At 31.6% G+C, this 18986-nt stretch overlaps 1 protein-coding gene across 1 annotated transcript in view; it reads left to right on the forward strand.

Annotated features, from left to right (window-relative positions):
* LOC129005681 (diuretic hormone class 2-like) overlaps window positions 1–18986 on the forward strand; it is a 122622-nt gene that overhangs the window by 81746 nt on the left and 21890 nt on the right. The gene's annotated exons all lie outside the window — the stretch shown is intronic.

Raw genomic sequence — 18986 nt, forward strand, 5'->3', positions numbered from 1 at the left:
CCCCAATGGATAAGCAATAATATTTTTTACCAGTCGACTAAATGCTTTATATTAATTCAATATCCATTATTTAATGGTTTCTTTCAATTTCGCATGCTAACCCTTGCCTAAAAACACTACACTAATTACCAATGGTGTTTTGGAGCCTAAGTGTTTAACAAACAGTTTTATATACGTTTACATATTAAATATTAATTTCTTTGGTTCACACAACTACCTTAGATACGCGACCTTAAATCCTTGAAACGCATCGTTTAGCAAAAACCGCAAGCAGTTTAGGGAAAATTAGCGTTATATGGAATTTTCTACAAAAAAATATAAATCTAAAATTACTTAAATTAATAAATATAGAATAAAGAAGCCTAATATTTTGTTTCAAATTTTATTTTGTCTCCAAAGTGTAGCTCTCAATAACATTTCTCCTTAATAATGTGCACTGTTGATAAGTTTCTTTAAGGACTCGTGGTTTATTACATCTTACACTACAATGGTACTCTCTTTACAAGAATATTAGTTGTGTGTGATTTTTACCATTTTACCATCAAGAGCGCATAAAGTGTAATGATACAATTGGAATGGAAAATGCAGTAATTGGAAGCAGTTTCTAGGGAACGTTAAAAATACTGCGGAAAAATAATGAGTTGTAATTCAACTGTTTATTTTGTATGACGTCTCTTGCATTCATTGCAGAATGTATATCAAAAGTTTTAACTGGCGTAAAATGTAAAGATGTGAAGGTCTGTATATGTAAATGAAGGGCATTTATACACAGTTGATTGATTGTATTTGCATTAAAATAATAGATATATGTTTAGTGAATGATGTATTAGTATTTATAAATATGATTTAGATATTATAAATACTAAAACATGACATACTCCTACTAAACACCTCACAACTGCAATATGTAAGCTACAGGGTGTTTTTAAACGTAGCCCAAATTACCGAAGTACCGATAGATACTGTTTAATGCCAAATTTGCTCATAATTTGGTATTTAAGTTTTTTCTTTTTTTTTCACTAAATATTTCCAACTATTTTAGGGTAAATTTTACATTTTTATTTACTCGTTGGTTAAAATATCAATGTACAAACCATGGTTTTTACACTCTTTTTTATATAAACTTTACAAATTACGGATTGAAATTAAACCCAAACTTTCCTTCACTTAATCAAAAATAATGCCAAATTTAAGAGGGGCTATTTTTACCATTATTTCTGATTGTTGATAAAAACAACCAAACATCCGTTATAAAATAAATTTGCAAAAATTAACTAAACTGCCCATTAAAAAACTGCTAAAATTTTAAACTAAAAAATAACACAAACCTTGCACTGATTTGAGCCATAATATCAAAGTAGATCCAAGATACAGAAATATTTAGTCATATACGAGGTGCATATGGTAATAAAGTACATAAATAGTGACTGCACTGTGCAATGGAGATTCTCTGTCACATGCTAATGAACTAATAAAACAACAGATTAATTGTCGAGTAATGGGGCATTACTCATGGTTTATATCTTTCACTAATCCTATTTTATCTGATTCGAGTATTGCTGTGAAGTTGACTGAATTTTGTATTTAGATGTTATTTTGCATACTGTGATTCAGTGAATTTGTGAATTTTTTAGTTTTTCTCTACTAAATAGGCCTACAATAGCACAATAATTTAAAATATGTTTGAAATAAAAATTAAGTTTTAGATTTGGATCTATAAATAAGTGAATAACTGGAGCGATTAAAGCAATAATTTAAATGACTTGACTGAAATTTGTTTCATGATTTATTGCTTTTTTGGAACCAGTTTACAAATATTCTTGTTTTAATGTGGTTTGGGCCAAAAAATAACTTTCAATAATCATTTTGTCACATCGCAAATTAGTGTAAATAGTTTTATTTATTTTTTGTGAACAATGTAAGCAATGGGACATTATTATGAGGAACCAACTAATATCATATCCAACCCAAGTATTTTAATAGTTTGTTCTATAATATATTTAATCTAGAATGTTTTTATTCGTTTTGGTAATCGAATTACACTAACCAAAGGTTTACGGATAAATTGACAGGATTCACTTAAAACCCTACTATTTTCTCAGAATCCAACTTTCCTATTACTAGGCGCTCACTGTAAAATCCTATCAAAATGTTAAGGCAACAGTAGGATATACCTTCCCAAGTATAGCCTGTCATTTAGTACAAATCCCTAAATTTCATGGTAATCAGATGTACAATAATTAAGTAATGCATAAAGGAAAAAATTATATTATGTATTCGAACACATATAGATTGTTCAAATAACCATACTTGAAGTAAACTTGTTATAGTATAACCTATGTAAATATTATGTCTAAAAGACGTCTACTTTACCTTTACAACATACACGAACAGATTTCTAGCTCATAAAAGTAAGTCGTAAAAAATATCAAACAAGATTAAACAAACTTGCAACTATTTTGTCCACTATACGCAAGGGTCCAGTAGCAGTATGAAACTTGCAACTTTTATCGTAGAAAGTTTGTAAAATTCTAAACTACTTGCTAATTCCCAGGTCATCAAGTCTTATGAACATTTGACGAGTCCCCATTGTAGGCGAAGCACTTTCGTGCTTTTGTCATTGTTGTCTCGTCTACCTTTATAGCTTATCCTAAACAATGTCCTCACTTAGGCTATACTCGTGGAACTTACCTAACCTGGAATTTAGCTTAGGGTTTGTATTGTTATGTGTGAATTTAAGAAAACTGTGGTCAATCATTTGATTTGTTAAAAATGTTGTATATTACTCCCTTAATGATTTTTATACTAATCAAACCTCCAATTAAATCATTGTGTGATTGAACACAGTAACCGGCCTACTCAATAGTCAAGACATGAACGTTTTCACATATTTTTTTTTTAATTTAGTTGAACTTCGAAAGCAATGATTCATCAGTTCTTAGTGCTATCAACCGTATGTGCTACAAGTTAGACATTAATACGTTGAAGGTTTAATTTTTAGAAGTTAAATTAATTATGCACTTTGGTTTTCTAGATTATCGTCTACACGTTGAAACTAGGGCAAAACTTGTGAACCTAACTTGAATTTATTAAATTAGTGCTTTAGTGTTATACCAAATAGCATCAAGATGAACTATCTTCAAACTGTCTCCGTTTCTAATTATATATCGTGTTATAAGTCACACAAGTATTATATAGTATCAACATACTAGTATGTTATTTGTTTATTTGTAAGTAGGAACTTTTAAATTTACACGTAATTCTAGAACATTTCCCATATAAGAAATAATCTGTTACCAGAGGTCTTATGGTAAGACATAGACCCGGAACCGATTTACATTTTCGTTTTTAACGTTCCAAGGGGCCAAAAACACAATTCGTGTAAACCTACATTTATACGATAGAGATTGTGAACCAGCATGATCGGACTGTGGGGAAGGGGATTAACAGGGATTTTATGGGGTAAAAATTTTAGTTTCTCATGTTTGATCTTCCGAAAATATTTTGCGATTTATTTCTAAACTATTTCGTTTAGCTTGAAAAAAGATTGTGAGAGTTGAAGCGTTGTTGTACGCCTAATGGTTACGAAAACAAAAAAAATCATAAATTGAAAACTCCTGATTATTTTTTAACTTAGTTAACTTTATGGGTGTAATAAAAATTGGCCATTTCCATGTTTTAAAGCGTAAAAATGGGGTAAATTTTTTACGGGAAAATTTCAAAACCTCGTAAAACTTAACTTAAGTTCCCCGATTTTGCTGGTTCACGATCTCATTCAAGTATATATTTAACTCTACACATTCGTGCCGAATTTCGTCAACATCGGACTAAAACTACTTAAGTCGCCATGTTCACGGCTATATATATTTCAACAAATAGTGCTTGGGCCTCTGGGGACGTCGAAATAAAACAAGCAAATCGGTCTCGTGTCTAGCTACTTCCGTATCACCTACGGTAATAGCATCTCTCTATAGGGAAAATTTGTTAAAATCAGAATGTTAAACAGATTATTAACAATGTCGCAATACCATGTGACACAAGGAGAACACCGGGTCGAAATATCGTGGCAAAGTTGGCAAAGTTCTGTCTCGGGTCATTACACCAAGACGTGTATATCCGCTCCTTACAACAGGTTACCAATATCGTCTTGCTAAACATTATATTAACAACCCGCGGGCTTTGCCCCGTTTAACTTCTTAATTTTCAAGATGATCTCGTTCGCATGGCTCAATCACGTCCTGGTTGGAGCTCGTCCGCTGCGCTCATTTGCCTTCAGTTAGCTCATTCGCTACGCTAACTCGCCTTTTTAACCATTTATTGATTGTCATACCGATCCGGAAAACAAACAACATAAAATGAAGTTATGTAGGCCTATAATATAGTTTGGCCAGCATATCTGAAAATGCAAACCAACTGCTGTTCTTTATATAAGAAGGTTTCAACTGAATACTATAAGATTCCCGTGCGTAGAACGGGTACACAGCTAGTTCTAAATATAATAAACCATACTATCATTGACTATTGAAGTCAAAAAACGATCGTATGACATACTTTACATTATCGACAAAACCATTAACTCACCAAACATACCCCTTTCTCAAACAAAGTCAACCATATCGATGTGCAACTTGGTAGACAACAGCCTAGTCCCACGTGAGTTGCAATGACGTTTTAACGAGCTGCGGTTCACGATGAGTTTGTTAAAGTTAAGTAATTAAACTCTTTGTAAGCGGCGAACCTCAAAGTCGCACATTTCCACACAATATGTTTGATGAAAACAGCGGGAAACCGTGTCATAAGGCGGGAGCTGGGTGAAACTTTCAGAACTATTTTTGTTGTTCTAATAAAATACTCTGAAGTTGTATCGCTGCAGTACCTAGTACAAAATGCTCTTCTATAAATGTTCCTACGGATACAGTGAAAATACAATTCTGTGTATTTTTTGTTCGTTATACGTATATGTATTTTGATACAATTTAATTTCTCTTTAATCGTTTACTTATTATTTTAATCATATCAACCAAATAATTGAGGTATTTCGTGTCTTCTGGCATTACAAACATAGGACTCACATTTAAAAACCGACCCTGAAAAAAATCATAATTTTAATCTACTTCAGCCCACTCAAACTTGAAACCACCAAACTTGAAATGCAAATAAAATATATATGATGAAAATTCTTCTGTACAAATTCCATGCCAATGCCTTTAGCAATATTTCAAGACTATCTTTCGATTTTATGACGAATTATTACCCAATTTTCACTGTTGATTATTAAATTCTCGTTTTGCCTAGAGTTACTTCAAACACAGCTTAACAGGTTTGCTTGATTGGAGTTGTTCTTACGGAAGAATAGCTTTTAATTAATTGTGTTGTATAGCATTTTAGTACAATTCAAATCATAGAATTCTAACTTATAACATTACATTTATCATTTCAACCGTATGATTAAAGTCACTGACTGCATGAACGGATATAGTTCTTTTAATGACCGAATTAACTCAACATTTATAATATGAAAACATAGTAATTTAGATTGAAGAATAATAAAGGAATACTAGTTTTAAGTAATCAAGCACAAAATTCAACTTTGCTGGACAAATTTGTCGAGTACAGTCGAAATTAAGATTTTAGAATATTAAGTCAGCAGATTCTGAGCAGATAGCCTCGTGTGTTTTAATTATTTTATAACAATGTTTATTCTGTGTTTTTGCTGCTTTTGTGCTATTCTCTCCTCCTGCACTTATATTATGTTTTCCTATTTGGAATTTTAAACTGATTGAGAACGTTTGCCTACTAATCACACGTAAGTGGTGCTATTGTCCCTGGGCAACAAAGAATATGATTTTAGATAATAGCATTTTCAAATGTGAGTAAATTATACTCTTATTCATTCCGTGGAAACAGCTATTGTTCCAAAGTTTGACCGAAGTTGGACTACATTACAAGGCCCTCCTTTACGAATTTGTGAACGACTTCTTATACTAGGCCTGCCCATTTCCATTTACCGGACCAAATATTTATTGTAAAAGTGAACATTAGATCGACGGTGCAAGAAGAGTTTTTATTATATAAAAGTAGGTAAAATAATTGTTTAAATGTTCCTTTTATACAATGATTTACCAACAGCTGTTTTACAGCTGATCAGCTGTGGTAATTTAAACACTGAGGGCCGCTTTCCCCAAATCAAGTTTAACTTAATCTCGGTTAACTTTAATCCGTGGGTTAAACTTAGGATGGCTTTCCCCACTATTTTGTCATGAAAGTTTAGTTTAACCTAGCTTTTCTTTGCAAGCAACAATGTTGGCAACACTGTTATGCAATTTTGTCTGCAATATTAGCTGTTTAACTTCCCACTATGACATATCTGTCATTAATTTTCTCATGTTTTGGTTATTTGTATTAGGTTTCGTGTCATTGTCTCCAATTGTTGACATTAAAAAGAAACATTTTTATTTGCAGGCTAATAAAATGTACTGATGCTAATTTATAGGCATTTCATTTATTGTGTTTATTTAAGCTCAAACTTAATTAAACAGTAGGCCTACTGTATGCATCAAATAAAAGCATTTACAATCATGGGGAAATAAAATGTTGGGAAAGACGCAAAATTAATGTTTGTGGATTAAAAACTAGAGCCTATCCTTTGTAATGGCAGGCCTAGGCTACTCAGCATTAGACACGTTCGATGTTTCTAAACTAAATTTAATTTTAGGCGTACTGCAGTAGTTGTTAATTTACACATGATAATAATAGACTAGTGGTTAGGCCCGAATGTTTAATATTTACTTTTGTGTAGTGTAAGACTCGTGTTAAAATAAAATCAAACCAAAAGGCTTCTTATGAGCAAACTTTCCAACCACTGTTGCGTTGCTGTGGTCAAGGTAACCTATCGATTGTACACAACTACGATACTACCTACCGAAAATATAATAATTTAGGCCTACTCTACGCATTTAAAAACCTTAAAACCATTACTGTATATCTCTAGCCTTATATCTTTAAATTTGAAATAGTCATGAATTAATTGTCTACATAGGTTCTGGTTTGTTATTTCTTAAATTTCCAGTTCAATTTATTTTAGGTTATGTTTAAGTTTAACAAATGTCAAACAAGGATATTTGCCATTGCCGTCTGCCGAACGTAACAAGTCAGCCAAGAGCCAATCAAAATCAAGCTATTATTCTTCTCTCCTGGGTTAACCCACGGATCGCCAGTTAAACCAGCCTCACCCCTAGGGTTAACTTAAACCTAGTTTAAACGGAGAAATTATTTTGGGGAAAGTGAATCTGAGGTTAAACTAGAGTTTAAACCGCGATCAGAGTTAAACTTGATTTGGGGAGAGCGGCCCTGAGTATTTTAACACCAAAACTAAAGTAAGGATTTTAATTATCTATTGTCTCTCTCAAAGAAAGTACTCCAACTATACGGTATTGTGTACGTTTAACAAAGGTAAACAATCTGCAACAAGGAAGAAAAGAGAGTCTGTTGGAAGAAGTTAAAAGTTAGAATGTGCATTGCCAACGGCATCAGACCTTTGTAGTGAAATATTCAATTGTGTGGGTAAACATAATTTTGTTTTCAATATACTGCCACCCGCAGCGCTGTTTCAATACTGTGTGGTATCAGTTACTCCTTGCTTCTTTAAAAAATAATTTGTAATCTAAGATTATCCGTTGTAAATACACATGGAAACCGAATAAGTCCATGTTTAAAAATTCCCCTTATAATACATATCTTTATGTATTAGCTAAAGATAATTTAAGGTCGGTTTTTGTTGGTTTTGGTATAGAGCGTATCTTATTAACTACTTGATTCTTGTTATTTAATCAACTTTTAAGCAATTTAGATTAATAAAAGGATGTTAGAAAACTATTGCTTGTTTGTAAGAAAAGAGTGTAGGTGAAATTGTGAAGTAAACCCTGAATTAAAAATAGCATATGATATCTGCACACTGAAGTTTTACAAACATAGAACGAAGAGAAAAACTGTTTTCAGAATAATTTGCTTTTGGTAAAAACCTACTTGTATTTTTGAAGTCAGGCAATATGTTTTTAGATACAACCCGATAAAGTCATAATACATACTGTATAACCTAAATTATTATACAAATTAGGGTTCTGTTTGTTGTTCCCTCATGTAATACTGATAATCAAATTAATAAGAAATGTTACGCAATTTAAATACCAGACTATTAGGATATAAGTGTAGTGTTAGGATATTAGTACTCAATTCTTTGCTCCAGGCTTTTAAAATTTTGTTGGAGACCTAATCATTGTTGGTGAAAATACCCGACGTTTTGAGGTTCAATCCATCTTCCTACGTAGCCTAACCGCAGCTTGAAGTTATTGTATCTTGCCCCGGATTGCTGTATCAGAAACCAGTGTTTCGCCAAAAAAAAGCTGCCGTCTCCTGAAAACCTGGATTTTTCATAGCAAAATTAGTTATTTGATGCTGCTAGACATCTATCTATATATTAATAGGCAAGCATGTTTCTTTAAAACCTTTTTTCTTAGCTCGTGTGCATCGTAGGGAAAATCTACGCATACTGTTAGAAAGCTATTTTCCTGTAGGTGTGCAGAATCCCTTTATAAATTAAAATAGGCTCAAAAATAAGCACAAAAAATGAATTTAAAATTTTGAAAAATGTAACATGGATATTATGAGTTGCCATGCTGGTGACGAAATAACAACGAAATATAAACAGAAAATCAAAACAAATGGAAGAAACTCCAATCACATGTTCTATTCAAAGTGTGGAATGAAAATAAAGTCTGTACATTAAATATTTTTGGTCGAGTTTCGACCACTGGACGACCTCTAGTTTTATTTAATTCAATCAACATGTTTATTGTGTTGTATGATTGGTACATTTGTAATTCTCCTATTGTTTCTGGTATAGAAAATGCTCGTTGCGAGAGGCACTGGTCCGACAGATTTAGCATGGTCAGGCACTGCTCCGAAAGGCAGTACTCCGAAAGGCAGTAGTCCGAAAATGATTTTCGAACCAGTGCCTTTCGGAGCACTGCCTTTCGGAGCAGTGCCTTTCGGACCACTGCATGGATCTCGTTGCGAAAGGGGGTGAAACAATTTGTTATTAAATAAAAAAGGAATTATAACATTACGGTGTGATTTTAGTTCTCCTGATCGTAGTATTAGGTATTAAATCCAGAATGTATGAAACGTTTGATATTGTATACTAGCGTTTGCGAATGACACTTCGATAATTAGTCTTGAGCTCTCAGTTAACCTTTAAGAATCAAACTCCTTGACGGTTAAAGGTGCAGGGAATTGGAGTATAGTACGTAAATCTGTAATTTATTTCAAATTATTTTCTCATGTTTTCTCTCTTGGTCATACGCTGTCGTTTTTCAAACATTAATTTATTATTTTAGAATTTAGATTTATAATCATTTTATATCGGTACTTCCGAGATTTTGTAAAAATATTTATCTCGTTTTTATTGAACACCATTTTTCACCAACTTGCTGGTTTCTGCTACGCTTTTCTTGTCCAGATTTTGGAAATTTAGGTCGGTTCCATTGTACATTGAGATATTGTATACATTGTACATTGTTATGAAAATAGTTTCTGTGTATAACAAAAACTTAACATTTTTCTATTTATTTTAAGGCAGGTAAATAATGTTTATTTAGATTGTAATTCTATCGTATTAGATTGTAAATATTTCGTGTGCACCACTAAAACTTAGGATTGTTTGTCTAAAGTTATAGCTCCAAATTTGTCTTAGTACATATGTTTCCATTACAATGCATTATACAACGATCTCTTACTCAAACTCATGTGACATCTAATTAACTTTAAAACCAATTACAATAATTGACTTAAATCACAAATTTGATTTGGAAAATTCAATAAAATGATTAACCATCTCCTCTGCACCTATACTATACCCCTGATCAAGAATATGTTTTTTTTTGTAGTATTTATCTAACTGTGTGTATTTATATTTAAGTATAAAGTATACAGTTTAACCCATGTTAGCACTATTATTACCTACATATGGGATTACATAAAATGTTGACATCTGAAAACAAATGTATCTAAATTATAAATTCCAATATTAACCAATACTGATATTACCCACTCTTAGGTTAACCTGAACTATTGGTGGCTTAACTTATACCGTTAGTCCCAATTTATGGGTTAACTTGAAATATTCTTACCATATTTTAGGTTAACTCTATCAATAAAAACGTACTAGCAGCAAAGCCCGGCTTTGCCCGGGTAAAATTATAAAATGTACAATAAATGGTTATAGAATAATTTTCTTTTTCTGTTTTCATAGATGTACACATATATTGGTACTATTAAATCTATACAAATGTTAAATATTCTTTTCCTACAGTCACCCGACAAAGTTGGCGTCCTTGTACTGTTTATAGTACAGAAAGTTGCTAACTGCTGCATATTTATACTTTGTCGTACGGTTTATACTTTGGCGTACATCAGGATTCCAACAAAACAACACAAAACAGCGTGGTTCTATTATGCACGTAATCCGGGAATCCGTGTACGTTTGGAAATAGGTTGGCAACACTTAAAGATAATAATGCTATGAGCAGCTGATTGTCTATTATAACTACGATTTAACCTGTCATTTCGTGTTTATAGTTTCGGTATTTCTGAACTTTCTGGACTTTTCATTTAAACGTTTTTAAAACATTCCTACGATCTTAATAAACAAGAAAATACCTTTAAAGCATTTTTTTAAGAGCGGAAACCACTTCAAATTACAAAAACATACGGAACTATATTATCAAGTCACGGAGCACATTTCTTGCCGAGGAAAAATAGGGGAGTGATACGGACTGGGCACTACTTTCTCTAGGGCACCTATTTGTGTTGCCAGCTGAACCTAAAAACGTGTTGTAGAGTGTTTGAAAGACTAATTATTTATATGCTTTATAGTGACTGTAGGAAAAATATAATGTGTAACACGAGTGCAAAAGGCCTTTGCTGCACTCGAGATCATTCCGCAATAGCCGCATTTTGCTCTCGTGTGCAGCAAAGTGCCATTTTGCCCACTAGTTACACAACTATTGCAGCACACGTTTCTTTAAGTTGCAATCAAAATATTAACAGCAATAAATTATCCAGCTGATCATAATGTAAACAAAAATGTTCTTCATAAGGATAACATGGGAAATTTAAAATCCACTAGGTACTTAAAAAAAAACGTGGTCAGTTTGCAAATCTACACACCTAGACGAACATTGTTTTATATAATATGTGGGGTTAAATTTTAAAACAAAAAAGCCTGATTGTTCATAAAGTGTCATGTATCATATTAATAATATATGTAGGTTGACATAAATTATCACTAAGAATAAATAGGTTGATTTAAACCAATGTATACTGCCAATTTAGTTGACATTAACTTCTTCCCTAATGTGTGTACATATTCTAAAACCATATACGGGCTTTAATCTTTGTGAAGTAATGTTATTCAAAAAAATAAGTACCAATTTTGTTTGAAAGTTTTAGTGGCTTTCAAGCAGAAAGTTAGTCTTAGCACCGATTGTTGTGCTTGATAACACAGGTAATACAAACAGGAAAGTACTAAAACTTGCAAGTACCAGCATAGCAACAATGTTGTCTACGGGTATAAAATTAAATTACTGTACTTAAAATATTTTGATGAACTTTTTTAAAGTCGGCTCATCTAAACTTGCACCAACTTGTTCCTATAATCCCCTTAGGTTGTGTAAATTTTGAATACTCTCTAAAAGTTGAAACACGATTTTCTTGAGGAAACTTCATAACCTTAGTTTGTAGGGTGTTGTGTAATTTGTAAGGAGTTTGGATTTGGATTTTACACATCACATTTTCATAATGAACTTTCAAATTTAATTCATTTAAACTCATTATGTAACATCGGATAAATTAATAGTTTTACTTATTTCATGTATTTGTATACAGTTTTTGTAAGGGTTGTGAAATTAAATTTTGATGCAAAATAATTTCACTTGATTATTTTGAAAGCAATTGCATAACCATAATTTGGTCGTAAAATTGCACTCAGTGTTATTATTCATTTGACGTATATAAGGCAAAATTGAAATTGAAATTAAAATAACTTCGTGGGAAGGGATATTTTAACTTTAAAGAGTGACAAAGGTGAAGCCATAAGATGAACCTCACAGTTTCTAAGCTTTAAACCGTAGCTTAGTAGCTCCCCTTTCCAAACAAACTTTCCTTAATGAGCCAAAAAATAAATATTACATCATTTTGTACTAATTTTTATAAGTAAACTAAATCTTCAGATTCGGGAAGAAATGTGATTCATAAAAACTAATTATAATCGTAGGTTTAAGAAGTACACGTTTAACACATTGTTTTCTGGTAAAAAATGGGGTAAATGTGCGTTTATGTTAACACAGCTAACTATTTTTATTTTTTTATTTTTTTCAACCCATCACGTAAACCGAGTAACCGATTGTCTTTGAATAAACTTAAGTAGATTTCTTATTCTGGTTTTTGGCTTAGACGACATGTACAAAGGTAAGAAGAGTCATATTGTATTAATAAATCTTTTTAACCGATTATTAAGTTTTCAGGTTGGTAAGATAAGAATAATTAAAATCGAAAAGCTCTCTACAATTATGGGACATATCGACATATACATACACAAAGACTGTTATTTAGTTGAATCATATAAATAAAAAATCACAAATCTATAAGAGAGAGTAGAGTTAATATTAAACATATCGCTAATTAATCCAAAAAGTGTATTATCACCGTTTTATACTCTCCCGGTTGCAAATGCAACAATGACATACAGCCCGCACTATCTAGCGGACAAACATCGCAACAGTAGTTCCAACCTTCTCCACCGCAGCGCTGCAATCGCCCGCGCCGACTCACTAGCGCTCTACTCGACGTAGTTCACAGAATCTCCGCTAGGTAGCGCTCACGTTTACTTCCAACCTTTCTGGACCAATTAGTGCGGAACCATACAATTGCGTACAATTGTTTACATTTTTAACCAACACATCGTTGCTGTAAGTTGAGTTAGCGGCGAAATTTAAATTTCATATTGCCCAGGAATATAACACCTCCGCGCCTGGTTAGAGGGGTTCCCAGTGCTAAGTTGCCAGTCTTACAACATTTGCAGTCTTGTTATCGGACAAAACTGTATGCAGCTTGTCAGATAAGAGCTTATGTAACGAACCGTTGTTTCATGGCTTCATGATGAAATTTATTTTTAAATACATTTCTATAAATATAGGCAGTTAGTGGGGTTTCATGTAGCATGTTATTGTTTAATAAAATTATTAAATTGTTGCATCTTAAACAGACATTTTACAAACATTGACGCACAGTAGTTTTCTTATTCGAAACAGTAAATGTAAGTTTCTATTTTGCCATTACATGCAGAAGTGAAGTTATGAGAATAAGCACGCCATTGACGAGTAGAGAAATGTTTTGCTTGAAAAAAAAAACATAAGCGAATTAAGTCTTGTTTGCTTTTCCACAAAAGCATACATTTACATGCGATATGATTTTTAATTCGGACGCTCGTATGATCATTGTGTGTTATAAAATTAGCATGGTTTTATATAAAATGGATATTTTAGAAACTTTTTTAAGATAATTCGGTTTTCTGTGAGTTGGGCACAAACGGTAATTATTATTCCCATATTAATTATGTTTCGATATTTTCGTTTACATAATAGCTTCATATCACATAAACTTAACGAGTCTAAAATATTACTCTATGTTTTTCCCACAAATTTGTCAAATTTGTTACTGTATATTTTTCTACTTCTGTATACAACAACAATGCACGAATAACACATTAAAAATACAACTAAGGCTACAAAAGGAAAACTTAATAAATCGAATGTGTAAAGGAGAACCCGGGTGAATTACGGGTTTTGATCTAATCATGACTATCAAGCAGCCCTTGGTAAGCACAAACTTCGCCCCCCCCCCACCAAAACCCCCACCTGCCCCACCCCTTTCAACCCCCTATCAGTTCTTTGACAACACCATCGGCGACTGAGAAGCAATTCTTTCATTTACTTCCCAGCGACGTTGGAGATTGAAAAACTGTTTCCTCTAACCGGAATAGTGTTGCAATACTTTTGTGGAGAAAAATCCTTATTGTGTTTTAAACTTTGAGTCTGTTTTGATAGATTTAGTAATTTTTCTTCTTGTGTTGCTAGACCTTTGGAGTTTTTTTGCGTTTTTGTAAGGAAACAATCCAAATATTCATAAAGATTGTCAGTTTAAAATAATATAGATAATAAATACGGTGCTTAGCTTTTCGAATATTCTTGCTTTATTTTATTTAAGAAAATTTAGGCCAGTACGTCGTTTCAATTGACATTTAAAACTCTTAAAAATGTTACCAAATTATTTAACATGTTAACATATAACATCTAAATTGACATTCATTAGATCCTGGACCATTGTATGCCCACTCCTGTCTTGAAATTCCATACCAAGTTTAAGTTTCATGACGTAGTTGTACAAGCCACTAACATTTCAGAAGGGAAATCAATCCGGAATAGAAAATTTGCAATTAATTGTAAGTTTTCTTTAATAAAAAGACTTTTCATTATTTTGACTTGTACAAATAACTTATTGAAGAGGTTGCACTTATAAGTGTATAAGTGTAAAATATCACAAAAAAAACACTGAATCCAACCTATAATAACCTAAACAGAATTTTTAGATTATCATACAGTAGCCTAACATTTTCCTGAAAAAACACCAGAAATTGATTAACTTAAAATTTCATAATATTACTATTGTCCCCATATTCATTTCCAACAACATTGTTGTGTTAATTTAAAAACTAAAATTTATGTTCTTGGAATTAATGTTAAACAACAAATTAGAACCACATCTGAAAGGAACATCGTCAATGTTTATACAGACCAGTTTCAGCCTATCAGCCTATGAAGATGAGATGGCCTGAGGAAATGGTAGGGAGGGGGATGAATGTATGTTGGGGGGGGGGGGGGGTTTCTCACTTACAAAGACTCGAGAGCTTCAAGCAGCGTTTCCAATGATAATTACAGCTCTACTTCCGTCTCCATAGAGAAAGGTCAAGGGCGATGTGCATAGAGGAAAACGTTGTATAAAACTATCAACATGTAAAATATGTTGATAATACACTAGCTACGATTATATGCGATAAGGAAATATGTAAGGGAGCATTATAAGGATAAAAATAATTATGTTTTCAATATTATTAAAAAGAGTATTAGAGGTTTAATTTTGGAAAAGGGTATACAATTCATAAGTATTTTGTTGCACAAAACATTTTTCATTACAAAGGCAAACTAAAACTAAAAAGTTACAACAAAAAAATATCAGGAACAATATAAATTGAGAGATTAGATAAACAACGATTAAAAGTCAAAATTTTGAGATTGGAAGTCAAAATTTTTTAAATTTGAAGTCAAAACTTAGGGAATAAAAGTCAAAGTTTTGAGATTAAAAGTCCAATTTTTTAGATTAAAAGTCCAAATTTTGAGATTTTAAGTCAAAATTTTGGGATTAAAAGTCAAAATTTTGAGGATCAAAGTCAAAATTTGGAGATTAAAAGTTAAGATTTTGAGATTAAAAGTCAAAATTTTGAGATTTAAAGTCAAAATTTTGAGTTTGGAAATCAAAATTTTGAGATTTTAAGTCAGAATTTTACAAAAGAAATATTATTCCATGGTTCTTCTACGCCGTCATATTAAAGAATAACGTTTTGTCAAAAATATTGATTATAAAACCATTTTTGTAGAGTTGTACAATTGTTTATCATAACATACAAATGGATAAGTATTGTTGACTATTTATTTCTAGAAGTTGATATTTCTCTAATAAAGGCAGTTTATCTCTTATTTATTACAGTAGAAGTTTAAATCATTTAGTTTTGTAAGATTTCTTGAGTTAGTTTAATATTGACAGTAGGTACTTTAAAAATACCTCATACTGCAAAATCTAAACCCTAATGTTTTATTGAATGTTGATAATTTTCCGACTGAATACACGTTCAAAAGATTTGTTGATAAATAATACAATTTTCAAACACATGCAGTATATTTGCATAGCAAATAAATGTCAAATTAATTCAATCTACATTTTTTATGACAAAATACTGTATGAGAAAAAAAATAATAGTTCGTTAGCATGATTACATAGGACCATTGATTTGGCTTACAAACTTTGTCTCTTAGAAAATTATTATGTCATATCATCGTTGTTTGAAAAGCAAAGCTCGGTCCTCAGGTACAGTCTGCATGTTGTTTAGATTGTCAAACTGCAGTCTAACAGCTGATGTAATTATTGCAACAATGTGCTCGTCAGTCAATTACTTCGTCAGCTGTCCAGAGTTGCGAATGTTTTTACAACTTTTGCAGGATGCGGTGACATGCAAGTTATTTTTTCTTGGGTACATATTTCCCTTTACACATAACAGTGACTTAGTGAACAAATTCATAGGATTTAAACACCCTCTCTCATAGACTTATGTTTTTGTATCCACAGAATATTTTCAGTAAAGTTTACTTCCGGTATGTATAAAAGATTTTTTGATGATATTTTTATTTCAATACTTGTATATACTCGTAGACTGAAGAGTTGTATCTTAGCGGCTTATACAATATGCGGTTCTAGCGAGCACAAGTCTTATCTCTTAATGATAAGACAAGAAAGACCGCCGCATCTTAGTGCTCAAACTCATGTTAAGTAACACCTAAAGTCTGCACTACATATTAGCACTAGGTCTGAATCATATTTTTTATACAGAGTAGGGTTTGGGAGTCAAATTAAAGATTTTTTTACCAAAATGGGGTGTGTGTGTCACATTCGAATTTAACAAATATGCATGAGGCGTCCATATTATTTTCCTTCGTAATACAAATTTGCTTGTTTCACAAGTGTAACTACAACATACAACACAAAAATGGACAACAATCAAAATTAACTACAAAATTATTTACTTAAAGAATATAAAAGTTTTTGAAAAATCAACAAAATACTAACCAAAAAGAGCAACACTTAAAATGAGTGAATTCTAATCTGTTTAGATAATTGCCATAAGCTCTATAATCTAGTAACCGTTTTAATTGAGTTTATGTTCATGGATTAAACTCAAAGGGAAACTTACTGCACATTGATTAAAATGAAATGATTTAGTTTACTATTTAATTGAGTCAAATTGTAACATTCGTACGCTATTAAGCTGCTAAACTGAAAATTTTAAAAAAATCTTTAAAATTGTTTAGGAATATTACAGATTTTAATTATGCAACTATATTAAAATTATGACTAAAACGTATAAAGCTACTTTCATTAAATTAATGTTTAAACTTACTACTTAACTAAAAAGCATTTCAGTATATAATTATTAACAGTTTATTATGTATTTACCATGTAAAATCTCCTTCGAAAATGCCAAGAATATATGGGCGAGTTTCCCCAATATAAAACCTTAATATGTGTCAAATCTGTCATTCTAGGATATCGACGTTGTAAATGGATCCTGTAGGTTTAAGCTTTGGATATTGAGGTGGAATTGTATTGGCACCTGCGTTGTTAGAAAGTAATGGAATAAAGTAATTGGTTTACTATTTAAGTCTAGGATAAATTACATTTAACTAATCAGCCTCCAATTCGTTGTAATATATAATGCTTGTCCACGAGTACTAGGCATATTACCAAAAAATAAAAAGGTTGTGTGTAAAGTTTACTCTAAAATAAAAGAAAAAACCCCAAGTCTGCATAAATGTACTAAAATGTATCCGACATTAAGGAAACATCAAAACAAATAAAATGAGATGAAAAGTGTTCTTGCAGTATACACAGTCAATAGTGAAACTAAATTTGAATACTGTCCTATAAATTATATACTTGCACAATATATTAAATTACTATCTTCATAAAATTTAAATTATTGGATTTCCTTAATTACCTTTACAAAAGCATTATTTTAACTGTTTGATTTTCTAATATTAATGTTAATGTTTTGAATTTCAATTTTACTTCTTAAAAATTAAAAACATGTTTCAATATTATATTTGTATAAGGTTTTACCTTATTTTTTTAACTCAACTTTTTTAACAATTGTTTAACTAGCCCCTAGCTTGGGAATATTATCCTGGGACGATTTTTATGCTTTTAAAACACAAAAATATGGTAGAAATGCAAACTTAAACAGTTTTCTGACTAACACAAGCATACAATAAACTATCGATGCGGTATACAGCTACAATGCGGCACTGCATTATGTATATAAATGATGACATATCGGCAGTATCAGGCCAAGTTAACCTATATACAGTGGCACTTAGACGGCATATGGCAACCATAACAGAGGTCAGGGATGAGGAGGGAGCAATATGTCCCCTCTCAGCGCAATCCTTTCTTTGTTGCTGTTTACTTGAAAAGTTTTTATGTAGTTTTTTGTTCAACTAGGATATACTAAAATATACAAAATAACGTTTAAAATTCTATGGTAAAACTGCATGAGGAATAACAAATCAACAAAATATTTATCTACCTATTTTTATTTTAAAATTCATTAAGTGACATTATGAACCCTTCTTCTAAAATAAATTGATAAATATTATTCTTTTTACCCAACAATTATTAAATCCTTAAGACTTTGGTTCAATAATTGTGTTGGCACATGACCATGACCATGATAAATGATAAATAAATGATAAATGACCATGTAATTTATGAAATTCTACAGTTTCATAAATCGGATGGAACTAACCTTCTAGTCTTTATGTTTTCCATCAGAATTAAGTACACCTATAACTAAATTAGGTCTGATAAATTATCGTGTCACTATTACAACTTTTGACAAGGTGTTTGCAAATCCATAACGGCATTTAATTATTTTTTCAGATTAAATAAAGCACGTTTCATAGACGGATACCGTAACATATTTGTGATATATTCATATTGCCAATTGCTGAAATTGAAATTTTGTCAGTTTTAACAATGCGTTT

Source organism: Macrosteles quadrilineatus, unplaced genomic scaffold, assembly GCF_028750875.1.
Source record: "Macrosteles quadrilineatus isolate MER2022 unplaced genomic scaffold, UCM_ALF_1.0 Scaffold_30__1_contigs__length_1495292, whole genome shotgun sequence".
Taxonomy (NCBI): domain Eukaryota; kingdom Metazoa; phylum Arthropoda; class Insecta; order Hemiptera; family Cicadellidae; genus Macrosteles; species Macrosteles quadrilineatus.